Raw genomic sequence first — 19,386 nt, 5'->3', positions numbered from 1 at the left:
TTGCCCAATTTGTTTCCCTTTCTTTCTCTTCCCCCTTCTTTGTGCATTTCTGGCTCTTGTTCTGGGTCCAATTTCGATGAGAATGAATATCTCTTGGTGCCCAAAAATGGGTGTTGGTGGCCAACACCTGCAACCAGTATCACAAATTAGACACTGAGACGAGGCCTGGACACGTTTCCTTAAAGAAATGAAGTGATATCGCCACACTTCCTCCTCCTGAACGCACAAAGGTTATTGCCGTTCAGTGTACTCCAGTTGAAGTGCAGCTTGCAGAGCAGTATCCTTTCCAGATCGACATACCATCTGTTTCTCCATCCAATGCAATGAGCTCATCAGAGCCTCATATAAAGTACTGAAAAGTTGAGAGCAAGTTACCTTTTAACTCTGTGGAGAAGTTATTTTAATAGTGTTATAATGTAACTTTTGTTAGTTAAAAGGGGAAGTGTTCTAAGATTCATTTAAAGGCATAATTCAAGCTTGTTTGAGTTTGTTTGCCTTACTTGCGATTGTGTACCTTGGTACTCGGCATCATGTTCAATACAGCTGGGGTATAAACATTTTTCGTCTTACATAAGCATTTAGTTAAAACAAATGGGCTTTGTAGAATACATTGAGGATATGGCAGCCACCACCATCACCAGCCAGAGGAGTAGTGTGCCACTTTTACTTTGACTCTACTTACGTTCTCTCCCCCTCATTATTAGGTCTCGCCTAGGCAGTGCTTGCGCTGTCTCTACGAGACGTGCTGTATTCAGGATATGGGCTTTTAAATCTCCGCCCATTTTCAAGGACTACCCCTGTTACATGTATTGTTACTCAGAGCTTGTGAGGACTATTTCTTTTTTTAAGGTGGAGCACTGGAGACCAGTGCTCGTGGTTTACAGAGCTCTGTTGTAAACCTGGCTGTAAATCTTGCTCTTATCTTGCCACGTTTGCTGTGCATTCAAAGACTGAGGTCTGTTTTGGCCGCAGCTGCCTCCTCCTTCCTCCTGCTTTTGAAACGCAGGGCCTGCCATCACGGTCCCTGCCTTTCTATGGCTCAACAAGCATTTGCAATGCAGTGGGTCTCACAGTTGTGAGAGTTTGGGCTATTGGCATTATAAATCATAATGCGTTTTATGTATGTGTTTTGAAAACCTGTAAGCGTGCGTAAACATGCACTTTGTACTTCTAGTCCTTGCTTATGAGAAGCAAGGCTGACAGTAAAAGAGGCGCAGTTACTACCAACCTTGTTTCTTGTAAGCAACTACTATAAGTATAAAGTGCGTGTTTACGCACTTCTTGCAGGTTTTCAAAACACATAAATAAAAGTATGGTCATTTACAAAGTAAACAGTTCAAACTCTCACAAATGGGAGACCTACTGCATTGCAAATGCTTGTTTTTCTCAATGTTTCTTGTCCTGTAATCACTGCATTTAACTCTGGATCATTGGCTAGAGTTAAGACTCCTTAAATCTGAAAGGTGGAAAGATGGCTCTGTGGGTGAATGTGGCTGCAGAGAATAGTGTGCAAATCTAGGATTAGGCAGAAATGTTGAGTACCCCTATGTTGGATAAGCGTAATATATGTGAGCTGCACCTTGAGACAGTTATATAATGGATCAGCTTGAATTCTGTTCACGTAAAGATGGAAAGGGAGAGGAACTCCGATGTAGTATGTCCTCAGAAAGGGTGGGAAGGCAGGGATGAGCTCCTTTGTAACTAAGGTCACCACATTCAATGATTTACTAGAGAGAAGATTACATAAAGAAGACTGAAGCGTGACAAATATGGGCCAGTGGCTCTAGAGCAGCATTATCTCATAGAGGGAGTAATGGAAATTCACGCACTGTTCCTCGGCCTCTATAATTTTCAACATCCCCATCGTCAAGTAGCTCATAATGGGTCTGCAAGATTGGGGATAAGGCTGCCTTGCTAAGGACGTATAGCAGGATCTGTGGCTAGACTTCACTGGCTCTCCATACGGAAAGAGACTCTTTCAAAGCACTCCGCAAAGCACGCCATGCCAGTAGAAGACATACCAGGTCCTGCTTTGTTGTTGACAAGATTAGAATCCAGACTTCTTGACTGAGCCATGACAAACATGCTCAGCAGGCAGGGGTAAATAAGTGGAGAGGGGAAGGGGTCCTACTCCTCCGTTGTTCCCAGGCTGTGAACTAGACTACGTCCCAAGACAACAATTCCTTGGACGAAATTTCAGTTTTAGGAAAAACTGAACACTGTAGTCCTTCAAGACGATGCTTTTGGGATGGAATGGGGATGAATAAATACATAAATAAAATGAAACAAATATGTAATGGGAGCCCGACATCGAAGTCTATGAGTTCTTCTCCAACCGTGATGATGAGGCCTGTGGACAAACAGGGGATAAGCTTAACCTTGCCCAGCTGCACCAGAAATGACCAACCGTGGCTCCCAGCCATCTTCTCCATGCAAGCAAGACATTGTTTTTGAAACTTTGCTCATTTTTCTAAAAACAGGTTATGAAATGGGCTGTTTTAATGTGGTTTCAGAAGCCACTGGTTCACCTGCAGGGTAGTTGTAGTTTCCTGTGTCCACCCCGAAGTGTGAACATTTGCAGCAAACCACTGAATCTAAGGATAGCATTTGCTCAGCAATTGTGACCTTATCCACTTTCGTATGTTGGTATCAAGTATGCCAGCATTTGTTAAGCGCACAGCTACCTCCGAGGCGTCCCGGCTCTGGGGGCCATCGGGAAGATTAAGCAAGCTATTGACCAGAGTCACATGCTGCTGGGCTAACCTGCTGCCGGAGCCAGGGATCGAACCGTGAACCCTGTGGTCCGGAGTCAGGCACCCTGGCCGCTGCGCCACACCTCTTCCACATGGTACTGGAGAAAAAACATTACAGTATGTGCTGCAAGTAGCCTGGATGATCATGTATATTGTTATCAATGAACATCACTGGTGCCAGAAAACATTCCCAAAAGACTGCTATTCTAAATGCTGTCTTAGCTCTCCTGCAAGTGCTTCCTTGAGTCTTGTCTGAATCTAGTTGGTTAGACCTTTGGGCGTCCTCTGTCACCCATCCAGGGGTAGCTAGTTCTACAGCAGAATGTGTGTCACAGTGTCACCCTGTGTCAGCACAGCCCTGCTTTATCCACCTTCTGACATTTTGTGAAGTCATGTAAGCAGTACCTGGCTTTTAAACAATTTACAGGACACCTCTTCATGAAGTGCCTGCTGTTTCCCTTCTACATCTCATGCCACAATTTGAATATGATGGTATCAATTCTTATCAGCACTTACAGAACTACCTACCATATGCCCTTTGCGTTGACTGGCTAATTGACTTTTTATCCTGCGTGACCTTTCTACCCCAAAGATTCCCTTGATACAAACTTTGTCACTCCAGGAACTTTTTTCTGTGCCTGTATTTGGTCCTATGTTTTTATATGAGGTATTTTGTGTATGTTCAGTGTAGCCCTCATTCTCTGGTGTGTGAGAGTAAACAGTATAACGTTCTCAGAAGCATTTTTCTTTCTATATAGAACACACTACAGACATTGTCTTCTCTTGAAGTGTGAGACATTTGGTGAAAGTTGTGAAGGCTAGACTGTCACAAAGGAAATAACGTGTAGAGAGATGATAGACTGAATGTAATGCCCTCTTATACACCCTAGAATGCAGCTACGACAGCAGCAAAGGGATCTTCGCAATTATCAAGGACTTCACCTCAGCAGCATCCACCACCCACAAAATTACCCTCCTCCCCAAACCTTTGTGACAACCTATCGGAATTCTTCAGCAATAAAGTCACAACCATCTCCAAAAATGTCGACCCACCACAGAACCCAAGCAGTCTCTCCACCAGCCTACCTACAGAAAGCTCAGGAAATGCCATGAATAATTAAAAAATCAATCACCGCGGAAGAAACAGCCAACATCATGGGAACCACCCACTATGGCGCCCGCACTGCATCTACAGCTTGGGGTGTCCCCAATCAGCGAAACACTCGCCTGCTTCCTAAACACATCCACCACCGCAACCACCTTCCCTAAAGCCTGGAAAGGTGCAAAAGTCAGCTCACTCCTAAAGATGCCTTTGGCAGACCTCACTCAGCTAGCAAACTACCGCCCGATCTCACTACTACCATACCCAGCCTAGGTCATAGAAAAAACAATCAACAAGCAACGAGAAGACTATCTCGACCTACACCAGCTGCTGGACACATCTGAATCAGGTTTTAGACCCAAACACAGCACCGAGATAGCCCTCATCACAACAACCGATGACATCAGGACGATTCTCAACTGAGGAAAAACAGCTGTCCTCATCCTGCCTGACCGCTCAGCGGCTTTCAACACAGTCTCCCACTCCCCCCTGATCAGAAGCCTTTATGAGATAGGCATCCAAGCGCCTTCCACAACTGGATCTGACCCCCCCTTACTGGTAGAACACAGAAAGCCATCAGGACACCCTACGCTTCGAAATACAGGATCTCTCAGCCACACTCTATTCAACATCTAGATAAATGCAAGTGGGGGTGCGTCAGACAATGAAGCCCAGTAGACACAGTGTAGTATAAAAAAAAATTCCTTTATTTCAAATGCTTTTTCACAAGATCAAATAGCAAACAACGCTCAGCCAGCGCGTTTCATTCCCTCTAGGGGAACTTCATCAGGGCTTATCATTTCATCCGTGTACGTCATCAAGTATAATTGCTCATAGGTAATGTTATCCAGTATATTGCGCTGGAGACTGTGGTAGTTTTCACAGGTATGATAACACCTGCATGCATGAAACCGTTAGTCCATATGTCCAGCAAAAACTTCAGTGGGCTATATGGACTAACTGTTTAATGCATGCAGGCGTGAAGTGGTGTATCCTAGAGTGTGGTAAGGTGTCGAAGAGTGGAGAGGCATAGAGTGGTGTACACTGGCGTGATTTAGAGTGGAATAGTGCAATAGAGTGGAGAAGAGTGTTGTACAATGGAGTAGTGTCCTGTGGAGTAGTATAGAGTGGACGTTTGTAGAGTGGAGTCAAATGGCATAGAGGGGAAGGTTGTAGAGTGGAGTGGAGTGTTGTGGAGGGTCGTAGAGTGCAGTAAAGTGGAGTTGAGTGGTGTAGAGAGGCCTAGAGTAGAGTGTCGTAGAGTGGAGTGTCATACAGTGTCATAGAGTGGAGTGGTGTGGAATGGAGTAGCGTAGAGTGGAGTAAAGTTTCATAGAGTGTAGTAAAGTGGCATGAGTGTCTTAGAGTGGAGTGCCATGGCCTGGAGTAGAGTGGAGGGTCTTTAAGTGGAGTGGCATAGAGTGGAGTATACATGGTGTGGTAGCGCACTCCCATTACAGACAACACATTTTCAATTGAAATGCTATTACATTAGCACATACAGTTTTACTGATAAAAAATATACAGCGCACATACGACAGTGTGGGGAAAATGGCATCACCTAGTGTATTGATTTGTTTTGATCATATTAAAATATTTGTTTCCGCCACCTTACAGAATTACAACTGAATGTGCTTGATTTGTACTTTCCTAATTCTGATATATTTTTTTATGTTTGCATAGTTCATTAATAGATATTTAAATTGTATTAGATGCTAGGAAAATGCCTTTCCTTTCTCGTACCCAGCAAGATTGTCACATAAATCCTCTCACTTTGAAGTTCGAGAGTGACAGAGTCTGACATGTGAACTCATTTCTTTGAATGCACAGCAAGTGTGACAAGATAAGACAAAAATGCATAGGCCTGTTTTCAGAAAGCGAACACTTGTAGTAGAATATAGTAACCAGGCTATGCTCAGCAGGAATGTACTTGCTCAAATTGAACAACCTAAAACAAATAAAGCCAGCAAACAGAAAGTAAACAAATGTGAGTTGCAAACAACAAAGCCAATGAATGGTAAGCAGTGGGCGGAATGCATTCCCATGGAAGCTTTCAGTATCTCCACAGGAAGTTGCTGCGCTGTTTGGTTGGCTTTGACCTTAATAAGCATCTTCTGCGCTTTAATAAATGATTAAAAGCACTTCAAACTAAATAACTGGAGCATAATTAGAAGGACCCTGCTGTTTGCGTGATCTATAAACAGACTGCTATGTGCCCTTCTGAAGGTTGACGCCTTAGGCAACTCGTCCATGCCGAAAGACGGACCTGCATCTCTTCCTGGCTACTGATGTATCCTTCCTACTGCATAGTGCCTAGACATCACAGTCACCACCTTCATCCACATTATAAATAAGTCAATACAGTAAAGGATATAAGATTTCAGTTCCCTCTGACGTCTCTTTACCTTATTGGTTAAGCAGTGTATGTTGCTGCGCAAAATCCAAAATGGCTGTCGTTACAGCCTTGTGCCCAAGGCTATGGGCAGGGACAAGGGCCCGCATTATTCCCCATAGAGTAAAAGGGTCTTTCCTGCCATTACACCTCATCAGTGCAGTTTTACTCCATTCAGTATCTCCCCAACCTTATCTTTTAGGGGACAGGAAACATTTTTACCAAGACCAAGAAAAAAAGACAAAGTTTGCCGTCCTATTAAAATTGTTATTTACATTGCAGAACCGTAAGGTACCAAGGATGCCTTGGGCTCTAGTGCAAGCACGGAAAATGGCCACATTGAAAGCTTTCGGTAGAAAAATACAGCAATAATCAAGGTTCAATGTGCCCCCTCAGGGCTCTGAGCCCCAGTGCCACTGCACCTGCTGCACCAATGGTAGTTACTCTCCTGGTCCAGAACAAGTCTTCCTGTTGAGCCTCATCTTGTACTTTTTTCATGTGAGATACAGTTTATCAGAAACCGTTGTGACTTGGAAGGAGGCGGAGGGGACCCTCTCTGCTACAAGAGTTGCCAGGAAATGTTTATCAAAACTGCTGGGAGGTATTCAGGCTCAGCCGCGCAGGCGCACCGAGGCGAGCCTAATGTTAAATGAAGAGAGGGGCATGCGTACAGCAATAATACTAACTTGTTTGTACAGAACTTTATATGCAGCACACTCATTTCTGTTTCTTTAGTGTAAAGAAGTCCCCTATCCTCCACCGTTCATTAAAACAGTGTCTTGTCTCTATCGCTAGAATTAGCGTATTTTCAACCATTTAATAAAAACTGACACTGTATCACATTGGGGGTGAATAAAGCAGACCCCAAAATTCTCTGAAAAATGCAGTCCAGCTGCAGTTGCTCGATTGTTTTGTTTTACTACATCCATCCCAGCCCGACTAGCCTGACTGCAAACCCCCTGCCACGAGGGAACCTGTCAATGTCTTGTTTATTTACTGTGTTGCCGCCATTAAGGGAATCTTTAGACATTTTTTGTAAATCAGGAAAAGCCAGCGACAGCAGCATGTGCAAACAGCTCGCCGATGTATGTTAAGAGAATGTACAATTCTAATAAATGTCACTCAGTGATGATACACAGCTGTAAAGGGATAAAGAAGTGATTGCTCTTAGAATGTAAACAGGCGTGTTCTATGTGTACACGTCCTCTGTTGTGGGATGTACAGGATATTTAAATTGCATGTATATGGTGTCGTTCCTGTGGCTCGGCTTGAGCTGTAGCTGCATGGCTCGGCTCTGGCTCGGCTCTGGCTTGCTTCTTCCTATGAATTTGGAGTCGTGGGCTCGTGGCCCCCACTAACGGCCCTCAGTGAGAGCCAGCCACGCGTCGACTACTTTAAACTTCGGTTTTTGCATCTCCACTGACCAGTCGCCAGCCAGACTTTTGGTAAATCATGAGAATTCCTCCCGGGCCACTCCGCCTCCCAGTTACATCCTCGCTTTTGTACACATGGAAAATGTTTATCAGACTTGCAGACACCGACCTTCATATTTACACTGCCAAAACATTTTACTGTAAATGCACTAAAAGTGTCCCTCCGCCAGGGCTGCTATCAGGGCCCAAAGGCAGCCCCGGCGAAAATACTCTTCCGTCCGCTCGCTCTCCATCCATCCACCCCGCGCTCTTTCTCTCCCTCTTTCTCTTCTCTCGGACTGCTTTCTCTCCACCTTCCGCCTCCCCTCCCTGTTGCACTCAACCGGGAACAGTGATGGTGGCAGCAAGAGCGGGACGTCAGCCCACATGACAAATGAATGCCCGGTGGAATGAATGGCCTGTCCGGCCGGCCTTGCGCCACGGACAACACTCGCGCGGATAATGTACGTGAAAAGTTGTCGTACCTACCAGTGAAAAGAACTGACCTGTTTTGCTCCTTGGGCTCTTATCGCCGGTGCACAGAGCTCCCTGCCTGCGCCTGGCTCGGTCTGTCTGCCTGTGCACTCGCGTGAATAGTTGTCATTACCATGGACCCCGCCTTTGGCACCGGCCCTTGCTCCTGAAAGGAAGGCTTTCCGTGAAACGGCATGACCGCAGGGCTGTGGCGGGGGTGTGCCTGTTTACCTCTTTATTATCCGCCTTTCACTTCACTCTGAAGGGCCCAGAAAGGCGGAGCTGTCAGGGGATTCCTGCTGGAGTCTGTTACAGACGTGGAGTGACTCGCGCATACCCAAATAAATGCTCTCTGCTTGCACTTGTGTGTAACTAAAATGTGGCACTGAAGAGTTACTAAGAGAGTAAGATAGATTTAGGCCAAAAGGGTTCAGTGACCACTAAATTCCGTTCTACCAAAACATGCACAAGAAAATCATTCTGTTTTGTTAAAAAAATATGCTGTTCTTTCATATGATGGTTTTCCATTCTAAATATAGAGAGGGGTCTAGCCAATGAACTGCAAGCTGCTCACTCTGCAGCTGCTCGTCATTGGACCCTAAGGGCCAATGACTCTAAACTTTTCAAGAGTCCCCCGCTGCAGGGCGAGTGACTGGGTACAAGAGGTGCATAGCCAGATTTTAAGATGTAGGACCCTTGTACAGACATACCGTTAACGGTATAGGGCGCTGGGACCAATTCTAGGCCAGAAAACGAGCCCAGTCACCCAGTGATTGCATAGTAAAAGAGATCCATCATTTGGGTGTAGCGGGTTCCTCGCACCATTGACCCAATGCCACTGCACAGTCTTCACAAATACCACCAACCCCCAAACATGTATCACTGAATCCTGCTGGCTCCTGTACCCCCTTTCCTTTCTCTGTCTATGATAGTGCTTAATTTGAGCCGGTGGTTTCCAGAGCTCGGCACCAGCACTTAATTTTCAACACCAGCGTATGTGACAGTTTGCCACAAAGTGGCGCTGTCTGGCTAATTTAGAGATGACCACAACAAAAGTTAATTATTAATTCAATATACATTATAAACATAACTATTACCCACCTCCCAAGCCATTCTTATAGCTTTGGGGGCCTGGAATAGTCTGGTTTGTCAAACTTGTAGGCGTGTGATAGTTAGTAGTTGTGTTGTTACTATCATTGACAGCAGAGCAGGGGCAAAGTGTAAGGCAAACTGCAGTGGCCTCTTGACAAGAGCACTGGCACTTATGTTGTCCCCCCCCCCACAAATTAAGCACTAGTCTATGATAAAGGGCACAAACAGCAGAGGGAGGTAATGACTGGCTTCATCTAAAGAAAGGCAGGAACTAAGAACTTCCAGTTCAAGAGTCAAATCAGAAAATAACTTGTCCTACATGGTGTGTTCTTTTTTCTTCATACTGGAGAGCAGATTGAACAATTAAAAAGCAAAAAAGCAAGAATTCTGTAAGGGCCGTCCCACTCTGATAGGTCCAACTTAGTCAAGGGAGTCCCCCCTACACCTAGCTTGGCCAATCTGAGCCTCTGCTCAAGCTGAAGTTCTCAATGTAATGCATACAAGGCATACAGCATAGATCATGTGGCTGCCTTGCAGATGACATCTCAGGAGGTGTGGCACTATAAAGAGATGGGCAGTGCCAATACTGTTATCGTGTACGCAGGAAGCCTGCAACTGTGTAGTAAAATAGGCGAGCCAATCCACGTAGCACCAGATATCATGGACATTTGTGGAAAAAGTCATCTTGGAATCTGCGTGGGGACTAGTAGGCTGCACAATCTGCTGGCCAGTATGAAAATCCCACACGTCTAAGGAATAATGGATAACTGCGAGGGACACTCTGAATTTATAAAAAACATATAGTAGGGTTGAGAATGGGGTGGAATCTGCAACTCACTGGCTCTATGAGCAAAGCTGCCTTTAACCAAAAACCCATCTTTACAGACGATCCGCTGAATATCACTGGTAGACTACGGGACTGAAGCCGAGCCAGAACTCAAAGGTGAAACTGAGGTCTCATTAAATGGTGCATGTTTGGAACTAGAGGGGGCAAATATAACAGACCCACAACATGATGCTTCACAATAGCAGTTTGCAGGCACAGGGAAAGCATTGTGAATAAGGATTCCTGCATGTTCAGTAGGTGCCAAGAAAGACTTGTAACATTCCACTTGCCGTGAGGTGAGGGACAAATAAAAGGACATCATCGAAGACACAGAAGAGTGGATTTGTGTTCTTCTTCAGGGGCCAGTAACAGAACCCGAACCGCTTGCTCTTCTATTGTGCTTCTAAAAAGACTAGCCCATGGTTGCCTGCAGAACAGTTAAGTTAGCACCAGAATCCCCAAATTGCTGTCATTGAACTCTCCGGTACCAGGCATTTAAGTTGAGTGTTCAAAGCAGAGGTGCAGCTCCAGGCCTTCCTGCTGTGACAGCAGATCCACTCTGCCGGGCACACGAGCGGGTCCTCTACCGCCGGATGGATCAAGATGTGGAACAAACCCATGCGGCCACATGCGCGGCACCAGCATCATGGAACAACTGGGTGCGTTCCTCCTCTTACTAATTAATATGAAATGAGGACAGATGCAGGAAGGGATTGGAGTATTAACCAAGACCAGTTCATGAGTAAATAATCCTTGAGACTCTGAGGATCCCTGATAAACCTGAAGTAGAAGATGGCACCCTTGGAGTTGAGATTGGTATTAATCAACCTACTGCTGGGTTCATCAAATGCCTGAGTTGGTTATGTCCTCCTTACGAGGAGTGTACGTCCACATAAACATAATAACAAAAACAACATATATGTTTTCATGTGTCACCCGAGTTTTTAAATGACTTCATTTTCAGACCTCAAGTTTCGTTTGTCCAAATAAAATGCAATTGTGCTTTTCTGCAAACAGCGCACAATGCAATGAAAAAGAGGCCACTTTTCAATCTTCAATTTGCAAAATCTGCAGATCTTCACAAAACCCCAGTCTCCCCCAAGGTATACACCTGCTGCAATTTGTATGAAATGTGTTCCTGGGCCACAGTTTTAAAGTGTTTTTCAGCTCTGAGAGAAATATCTTAGTCAAGGCTTCCAGGGCCACTATGAGAAAATTGATGTCTACGGCTTGGAAGGAGGATGAATTTACTCCTTGTAGGGCAGAACGCCCAGCAAGAGGTTGACCAATTCAGCCTCATTGGAAGTTCCAGTATCCTACTTATCATTGCTCTCATCACTACAAAACCCAGCCCGCTGCCTTGTACTCTACCTCAAAAAGCGTTCAATGAATCGCACTCCCAATAGAGTTTCAATCACCCTCGCAGGTGGGTCAGCCGTGTAGTTAAGTTGTAATGTAGCCTCTCTGGTCACTCATCTTCTCAGTGTGTTTCTTCATTACAGGTGATTGGTTTATGTCCGATGCCATTATGAGACGTGATCACGGGCTCACCACTTGTGCGCAATTAGCACAAATATATCCTTAGGTTTGGCTGCAAGAGGACTGTTTACAGGACAGCACAAGCCTGACAGCATCTCTCTGGATCTGGCCTCAAGGGCACATCAGGGTCCTTTCTAGGCTGATAAAAAGGACTGGGTGAAACTTGTAAAACAGTCCTTAAATTCACCAATTCACTGCAAATCCACCGATTCACCTCAAACCCACCTATTCACTGCACTGTAATTTGGGAGGCCAGGGGAGAGGAATGAGGAGGAGGGAGAGAGAGGTGACTTCAAGGAATAATTTATCTAGAGCTAGCCGTCGCGTTCTTTTTGTCTATGGTGATTGGTTTTTGCTAGGAGCATGTTAGTTGAAGATCTCATGTTCTGCAAAAGGGATTTGTCTGGTGGTTCAGGTAAAATGGAGATTTAGCCATAATTTACCTATTTTTTTTTTAATGCCAAAAATATTTGCCCAGCCACAGCAATGTCTGACCTTTCAAGTCTGTCTCACATCGAGGCGGGCTTATCTGAAATCATGCGGTAACCATGTATTCTTTGTAAATCGATGATTTTTCATTACTCCAGATGTAGTAGAGGTTTATGGCTTTGGAATATATTCAGACAAGTAATGTGAAGTGATATAGATTCTTATGCCACCTTCTTATACTGGACCAATACATACATACAGCCCTTTTGCTGGTTGAATTTCACCTACCTCTTGCCCGCAGAATGCGTGTTCTCATCAGGAAGTCAGACCATGCAAATTTGCTGATTTCGTGCATGAGTTGTTGATCAAGTCCATATTTTTCATTTGCGCTCTGGTGCCCACGGTCCTGTTTATGCCATTATATTTTAAGCACTACTAGTACCACAGTGCAAGGGATAAACTGGGTATGGATGAAATACTCGCTTTAGGGAATAGGGGATGAGAGGCCTGCACCTGACATCACAACAATGCAAATGCATTCATTGGCTGTCTGGGAGTCGAGGTCCTAGTTATCTGCACATTTGACTCGGAACAAAAATCCCATCAAAGATGAAACAACTGCACAGTGCGAACTGCAGGTGCAAAATGTAAACAATCATTTGCAATGCAATAGGTCTCACATTTGTCAAAGTTAGAGCTATTGGCTTTGTAAATGGCAAGATCTTATCTATGTGTTTTGGTATGGAGTGTAGTGGATCTATGGACAGAGACACAGCTGCAGCACTGTCTGGAGGACTTAGAATGAGGAATTACTGACAGGGCCAAAGATGCAGCCAGCAGCACTGCCTAAAGGACTAAGAATGGGGAATTACCACTGGGACCAGAGGCACAGTTGCAACACTGCCTAGTTGATTTAGAATAGGGGAGTTACTGACAGGAGCAGAGTAGCAGCTAGCAGCACTGTCTAGAGGACTAAGAATGAGAATTACCACTGGGAACAGAGACACAGCTGCAGCACTGCCTAGAAGACTTAAAATGTGGGAATGTCCGATGGGACCAGAGTAGCAGCTACCAGCACTGTCTGGAAGACTTAGAATGAGGAATTACAGATGGGACCAGAGTAGCAGCTACCAGCACTGACTAGAGGACTTAGAATGAGGGATTACTACTGGGACCAGAGAAGCAGCTAGCAGCATAGCCTAGAGGCTCTTAGACTGTTAAATAATCCGACTGGACCAGATTAGCAGCAAGCAGCACTGGCTAGGGGACTTAAAATGAGGAATTACTACTGGGACCAGAGACGCACCTAACAGCACTGTCTTAGAGGACTTAGAATGAGGAATTACCACTGTGGCGAGAGACACAGCTGCAGCACTGCCTAGAGGACTTTGAATGAGGAATTACCGACGGCACCACAGTAGCAGCTAGCAGCACTGTCTATAGGACTAAGAATGAGGAGTTACCACTGGGACCAGAGAAGCAGCTGTAACACTGTCCACACGACATAGAATGAGGAATTACCAATGGGAGCAAAGTCACAGCCCTAAAAAATAAACTGAAGACTCAGTCAAGACTGAGGCCATCATCAAAAGTTAACAATATTTCGCATTTTGTGGTGACGCTAATACTCTAGGTCGTTTGCAAGAGCACCACTATCAAGGCAACAAACACTTATTAACACAATAATTAAGAGTGCAAAACCATCTACACACTGAGTACTAGACTCACAATCTCAAAAAGTGGTCCCGGTTTACACTGTACCTCCCCCACATCAGAGTATGACTTCCTTTACCATAAGCAAATGAAACCTGCAAAGAAGCATTAAGCAAAGAAGTGTGGTTAAGCAGCCTACTCCACAGGGAAAGTATTTGTAACGAGGCCAACTGAGTTAGAACTTCCAAGAAAATTTGGCAATTCCTGCGACGGTGTAATCATTATTTTACCATTTTATATTTTGGTTCATTTACAACGGTTTATGATACCCCTACATTGAAAAAAACACATAAATATGAACCTTATCTTGAGTTGGTTGCTTACTCTGAAAGTCAATTATTTTAAAAATCCTAGTCACTTTGATGCCTTTGTTTATGGGTGTATGGTTGAAGAAATGTTGTTAAATCCCAATTCATTTTGTTATGAACTTAAAGTTTCTATAAGCCAGAAGCTTGCTGTGTGGAATGCCTGAACTAAGTGTGTGTTCTCAGACTGCATTGAAGGTAGGAAGCACTGATGATGTCGCAACGATACCACTCAAAAGTGGCAGTTACTGGACACCTAAGCAGAGAGGACCAGGGCTAAAGAGGATAATGCAGTCGAGTTTGGTAGAACCGCATGTTGAATGTTAACCTTGTTGATATTTACATTGGCCTGACTAACTGAGTGAGTTACTGTCATGTGCACTGGGATTAGGCCATTTATGGATTTACCCCGTTTGCTGCATAGTCCCAGCTCTGGTGCGTAGCCGGCAAATTTCATAAAAAATGTTGTTTCTTGCTTACTAAAAAGATTAAAAGTAATTTTTGAAACATTTCACAAGGTTGTACCTCGCACTGGCACCTGCTTGGAAAAGGTTAACTACTCATCAACTTACAAGTGCTCATTGCTGTATTCAGGCGTTAAAACTAGTACTAATGAGGGCAAACATTTGCCCAGGCAGTTAATGTATGTACAAGAAAAGATAGCAAAATAATAGTACCACAGGATATGCCAGATTATGCTGCATTTTTCAAACACACAATTTACTCAACCCTGGCACGTACATTGTTTTCCCAAAATTGCAGCTAAGCTCCAGTGGCCCTTTAAGATGATCGCAACAAGGCACTTACAAACGTATGAAATTCATTGAACATTTTTCCACATGTTTATTCTATAAATGCATTGTAACTATATCAAAGATTGGCTAAAGTCCATCACTGTTAAGTAGCGGCAGAATAAACATCTTTTATGAAATACCTAACAATTTCCACTGCTGTGGCTGCAAACCCTGCTTTCGAGCAGCCGAATGAGCTCCTTGCTCCTGTTAAAATCATTCAATCAATCAGGAAATTTGTAGAGCGCACTACTCACCCGTAAGGGTCTCAAGGCGCTGGAGGGGGGGGGCTGCTACTGCTGGAATAGCCAGGTCTTGAGTAGTCTCCTGAAGGTTAGTAGGTCTTGGGTCTGCCGTAGGAATATGGGGAGGGTGTTCCAGGTCTTGGCGGCGAGGTAGGAGAACGATCTGCCGCCAGAGGTCGCTCTTCGGATGCGAGGGATGGTAGCTAGGGCGCAGTCGGCGGAGCGCTGCTGGCGGTTCGGGGTGTAGAAGGTGAGTCGTCTGTTGAGGTATGCTGGTCCGGTGTCGTGGAACGCTTTGTGTGCGTGGGTGAGGAGCTTGAAAGTGATCCTCTTGTTGATGGGCGGCCAGTGCAGGTCTTTCAGGTGGGGTGGGATGTGGCTGTGTCGAGGATCATGCAGGCAGAGGCGTTCTGTATGGGTTGCAGTCGTTTCAGCAGTTTGGCCGGGGCTCCCGCGTAGAGGGCGTTTCTGTGATCCAGCCTGCTGCTGACGAAGGCCTAGGTGACCGTTCTTTTTGTGTCTGTGGGGATCCACCTGTAGATCTTGTGGAGCATGCGGAGGGTGTTGAAGCAGGAGCATGAGATGGCGTTGACTTGCTTGGTCATGGAGAGTGTTGAGTCGAGGATAAACCCCAGGTTGCATGCGTGGTCGGTGGGTGTTGGTGCTGCTCCCAGGGCGGTCAGCCACCAGGAGTTGTCCCAGGCTGAGGGGGTGGAGCCGAGGATGAGGACCTCCGTCTTGTCCGAGTTCAGCTTCAGACGGCTGTTCTTCATCCATGAGGCAACGGTTTTCATTCCTTTGTGGAGGTTGGTTTTGGCGGTGAGTGGGTCCTTGCTGAGGGAGAGGATCAGCTGTGTGTCGTCGGCATAGGAGATGATGTTGAGGTCATGTAGTCTGGCGACGTGGGCGAGTGGGGCCATGTAGATGTTGAACAATGTCGGGCTGAGGGATGATCCTTGGGGTACACCGCAGATGATCTTGGAGGCTTCGGATCGGAAAGGAGGAAGGCGGATGCTCTGGGTTCTGCCGGAGATGAAGGAGGTGGTCCAGTCCAGTGCTTTGTCTCGGATTCCTGCGTCATAGAGGCGTGTGCATAGGGTGTGGTGGCAGACCATGTCGAAGGCGGCTGATAGGTCCAGGAGGATGAGGGCCGCGGTCTCGCCATTGTCTAGCAGGGCCCTGATGTCATCGGTGGCAGCGATGAGGGCCGTTTCGGTGCTGTAGTTGCTGTGGTACCCGGACTAGCATGGGTCCAGGATGTTGTTCTCTTCAAGGTAGCGGGTCAGCTGTTTGTTGACGGTTTTCTCGATGACCTTCGCCGGGAACGGGAGCAGGGAGATGGGCCAGAAGTTCTTGCGGTCCCTCTGGTCTGCCTTGGGTTTCTTGAGCAAGGCGTTGATCTCGGCATGTTTCCAGCTCTCCGGAAAGGTCGCGGTCTCGAAGGAGATGTTGATGGCCTTGCGGATATGGGGTGCGATGACTGCGCTGGCTTTGTTGAAGATGTGGTGTGGGCACGGGTCTGATGGGGAGCCGGAGTGGATGGTGTTCATGATTTTGATGGTGTCGTCGTTGATGTTAGTCCAGGTGAGCAGGGGGTGTCTGTGGGTGGTGGCCGTGGGGCTTGAGGTGTCGTTGGCAGTCGTGGTGGTCTGGTTGTCGAAGCTGTCATGGATGTCTGCTATCTTGCGATGGAAGAAGAAGGCAAGGGAGTTTCACAGGTCTTGCGATGGTGGGATGTCGTTGGTGTTGGAGCTGGGGTTGGAGAGTTCCTTCACGATGTTGAAGAGCTCTTTGCTGTTGTGTGCGTTGTTGTCGAGGCGGTCCTTATAGGAGGTCTTTTTGGCGGATCTGATGAGGTGATGGTGTTGGCCCATGGTGTTTTTGTGGGCTGCGTGGTTCTCCGGTGTCTGTTCGTGGCGCCATTTCTTCTCTAGTTTTTGGCAGGTTTGTTTGGAGGTCTGGAGGTCTGCGGAGAACCAGCTGGCACTCTTGTAGGTGCGTCTGGTCTCTTAGCGCTTTTTAGAGAGAGGGCGAAAGGTCGTTAGAGACAGTTACACAACATCACAAGACAAGGGGGTTAAAACTGTGTCCAAAGCCTCCCTAAACAGGACCGTTTTAAGCTGTTTCCTGAAGAGAAGGAGTGTAGGTTCCTTGCAAAGGTAGTCCGGTAATTGGTTCCATAGTTGTGGGAGTAGTACGGAGAACGCTCTGCCCCCTTTGGATGCAGTATTGTACCGTGGAGGGGCCAGGCCGCAGGCCCCGGATGGCCGCATTATTCAGCTGGGTACGTAATTCTCCAAGTGTTCTTTAATGTAGACTGGGGCTTGGCCTTAGATAGCTTTATGGGCAATGCAGAGACCCTTACATTTTGCTCTTTGCTTGATGGCGAGCCAGTGCAACTTGCACAGCAGAGGCGTGGTGTGAGTCCTTCTGGGCTGCCTAAAGATCAATCTAGCTGCATCGTTCAGTACCACCTTTAATTTATTGGTAAGTTTCTGGGGGAGCCCGATGTATAAGGCATTGCCGTAGTCTAATCTAGACACAACGGTTGCTGTTACAATCATCTGGCTTCATATGGTAGCCAGTTTAACGCCTTCCAGTGTGGAGAAATGTGGTCGTATTTTGTTGAACCTGTAATGAGTCTTGTGGTTGCATTGAGACAGGCTTTAAGTGGTGCTGTGGAGATCTTAGGTAGACCTGTTAATGATGTACAACCATATTCAATCCTTGATATGACTAATGATTGAACTGCCAATTTGAGGTCTGACGTAGTAATGAGCGGTTTCACTTTTCCAAGGTAGTTCAGGTGAAAACAGGCACTTTTCACCATTGATTTGATGTGGGCTTGCATGTCTAGGTTCTTATCCAGCGTGATTCCTAGAGATTTGGTCAAATCAGCTTGTACAGGTGTGCAATTTAGCGCAGTGATCAGTTTGGTCCACTTCTCCACATCTTCGGAGCATTTTGGAGGGGATATTAATAGGAATTCTGTTTTTGTGCATTTAGTTTAAAATGATTGCTAGTTAACCAATGTAATGACACCTTTAAGACATTATTCATCGTCTTGATCTCCTCCAGTGAAGAGATCTTAATGTAGATCTGAGTGTCATCTGCATACATGAGATAGGAGATGTTGGTGTTCTCGAGAATTTCTGTAAGGAGTTGGACATATAGGTTGAATAGTAATGGAGATAAAGTTGAGCCTTGTGGAACTCCAATCGAATTTGGGGAAGGCGGGGATAGCGCCTGGTTGACCAAGAATCTTTGCGTTCTGTTCTGTAGGAAGGATTTAAACCATTTCAGCACAATGCTTGTTGTTGGAATCCAGCGTAGGAGCCATCCACAGCCCAGCCCCTTAAGCATACGTGTATGTTGTGGGGGGGGTGGTGGAGTCCGAAGAGTTAGACAAAGAGTTGCAATTAATTAACAAGCCAAAGTGCACACGATCTAGGAGCAGAAACACAGGGAGCAGTAAAAATGTACTAGGAAGAGAAACGCACAAAGGTGCTTGAACACAAGCCGGAGGCAGACCCAAACAAAACTAGTAGGGTGAATGCTGGAATAAAATGTAAACAGCTACGTCTGAGCACTATTAAGCAAGGATTTTTAAAGGACATTGAAACAAACAAATGAGAAGCAAGGATTGGCATTTGGCCCACAGAAATATATGTGTACTGAAGTATACAAGAGATCGTACTCTTACGCTCGACCTAAAAAGAAGCCAATAGTATCCGAATAGATCCACTTGGACTGCTGCACATTTCTCAGTGACTTCCTAATCTGTCCTAATCTGGGTGTAGCTGTGTTAAATTGTGTTAGATGCATTTTTGATTTTCAGCCTAAAATCTATTATTGGAACTGTCACTCACATTTGTATACAAGTTGAAACAATGTCTTCAGTTATCTAAGTAAGAATGGGTGAAGCCCCCACTTTGTTTTCATAGAAACATTTGCATAGAAACGTTCCCAGGTTACATTCACATGATGAATTTTTCAGGAGATTTCCTGGTTGTTTTCACAAATGAATGAGGCGGAAATCTTTCCTTCATTCAAGACGTCATTTTTTCTGTAAATTACACAGTGCAAACATTTCTTTTTGTTTTAGTCGTGTTTTAAGAGGTCTTTTTCTTGCTTCTGACTGGTACTTTTTCCCTTGGGCGTAGATTTTATCAACTGAAGGAGTGTTGGTTCCTTGTTATCGTTTTGGCCTTTTCCATTTGTTGTCTGGCATGCAGTAGCCACGAGACAACACCAGTGGTACGAGTCTGCTATATAAACAATGCTCAGGACCACTGGAATTATGCGTCAGAGGA

The 19,386-nt window shown here is 45.6% G+C and overlaps 2 protein-coding genes across 5 annotated transcripts in view; one reads left to right on the top strand and one right to left on the bottom strand.

Annotated features, from left to right (window-relative positions):
* The window catches only part of ACAD11 (acyl-CoA dehydrogenase family member 11), a 366,306-nt gene that overhangs the window by 245,060 nt on the left and 101,860 nt on the right, over positions 1-19,386 (top strand). The gene's annotated exons all lie outside the window — the stretch shown is intronic.
* Positions 1-19,386, bottom strand: part of ACKR4 (atypical chemokine receptor 4) — a 53,314-nt gene that overhangs the window by 5,961 nt on the left and 27,967 nt on the right. Inside the window, exon 1 of one of the 4 annotated variants that reach the window (XM_085630691.1) lies at positions 8,166-8,293. The exons of 2 other annotated variants lie outside the window; for them this stretch is intronic. The gene's annotated coding sequence lies outside the window, so the exon portion shown is untranslated. Of the gene's footprint in view, positions 1-8,148; positions 8,294-19,386 lie in introns of those variants that run through there. One more of the 4 variants, XM_085630690.1, reaches the window with a different exon arrangement.

This window comes from Triturus cristatus, chromosome 10 (assembly GCF_964204655.1).
Source record: "Triturus cristatus chromosome 10, aTriCri1.1, whole genome shotgun sequence".
Classification (NCBI taxonomy): Eukaryota; Metazoa; Chordata; class Amphibia; order Caudata; family Salamandridae; genus Triturus; species Triturus cristatus.
This window is presented reverse-complemented; position numbering and strand designations above follow the sequence as displayed.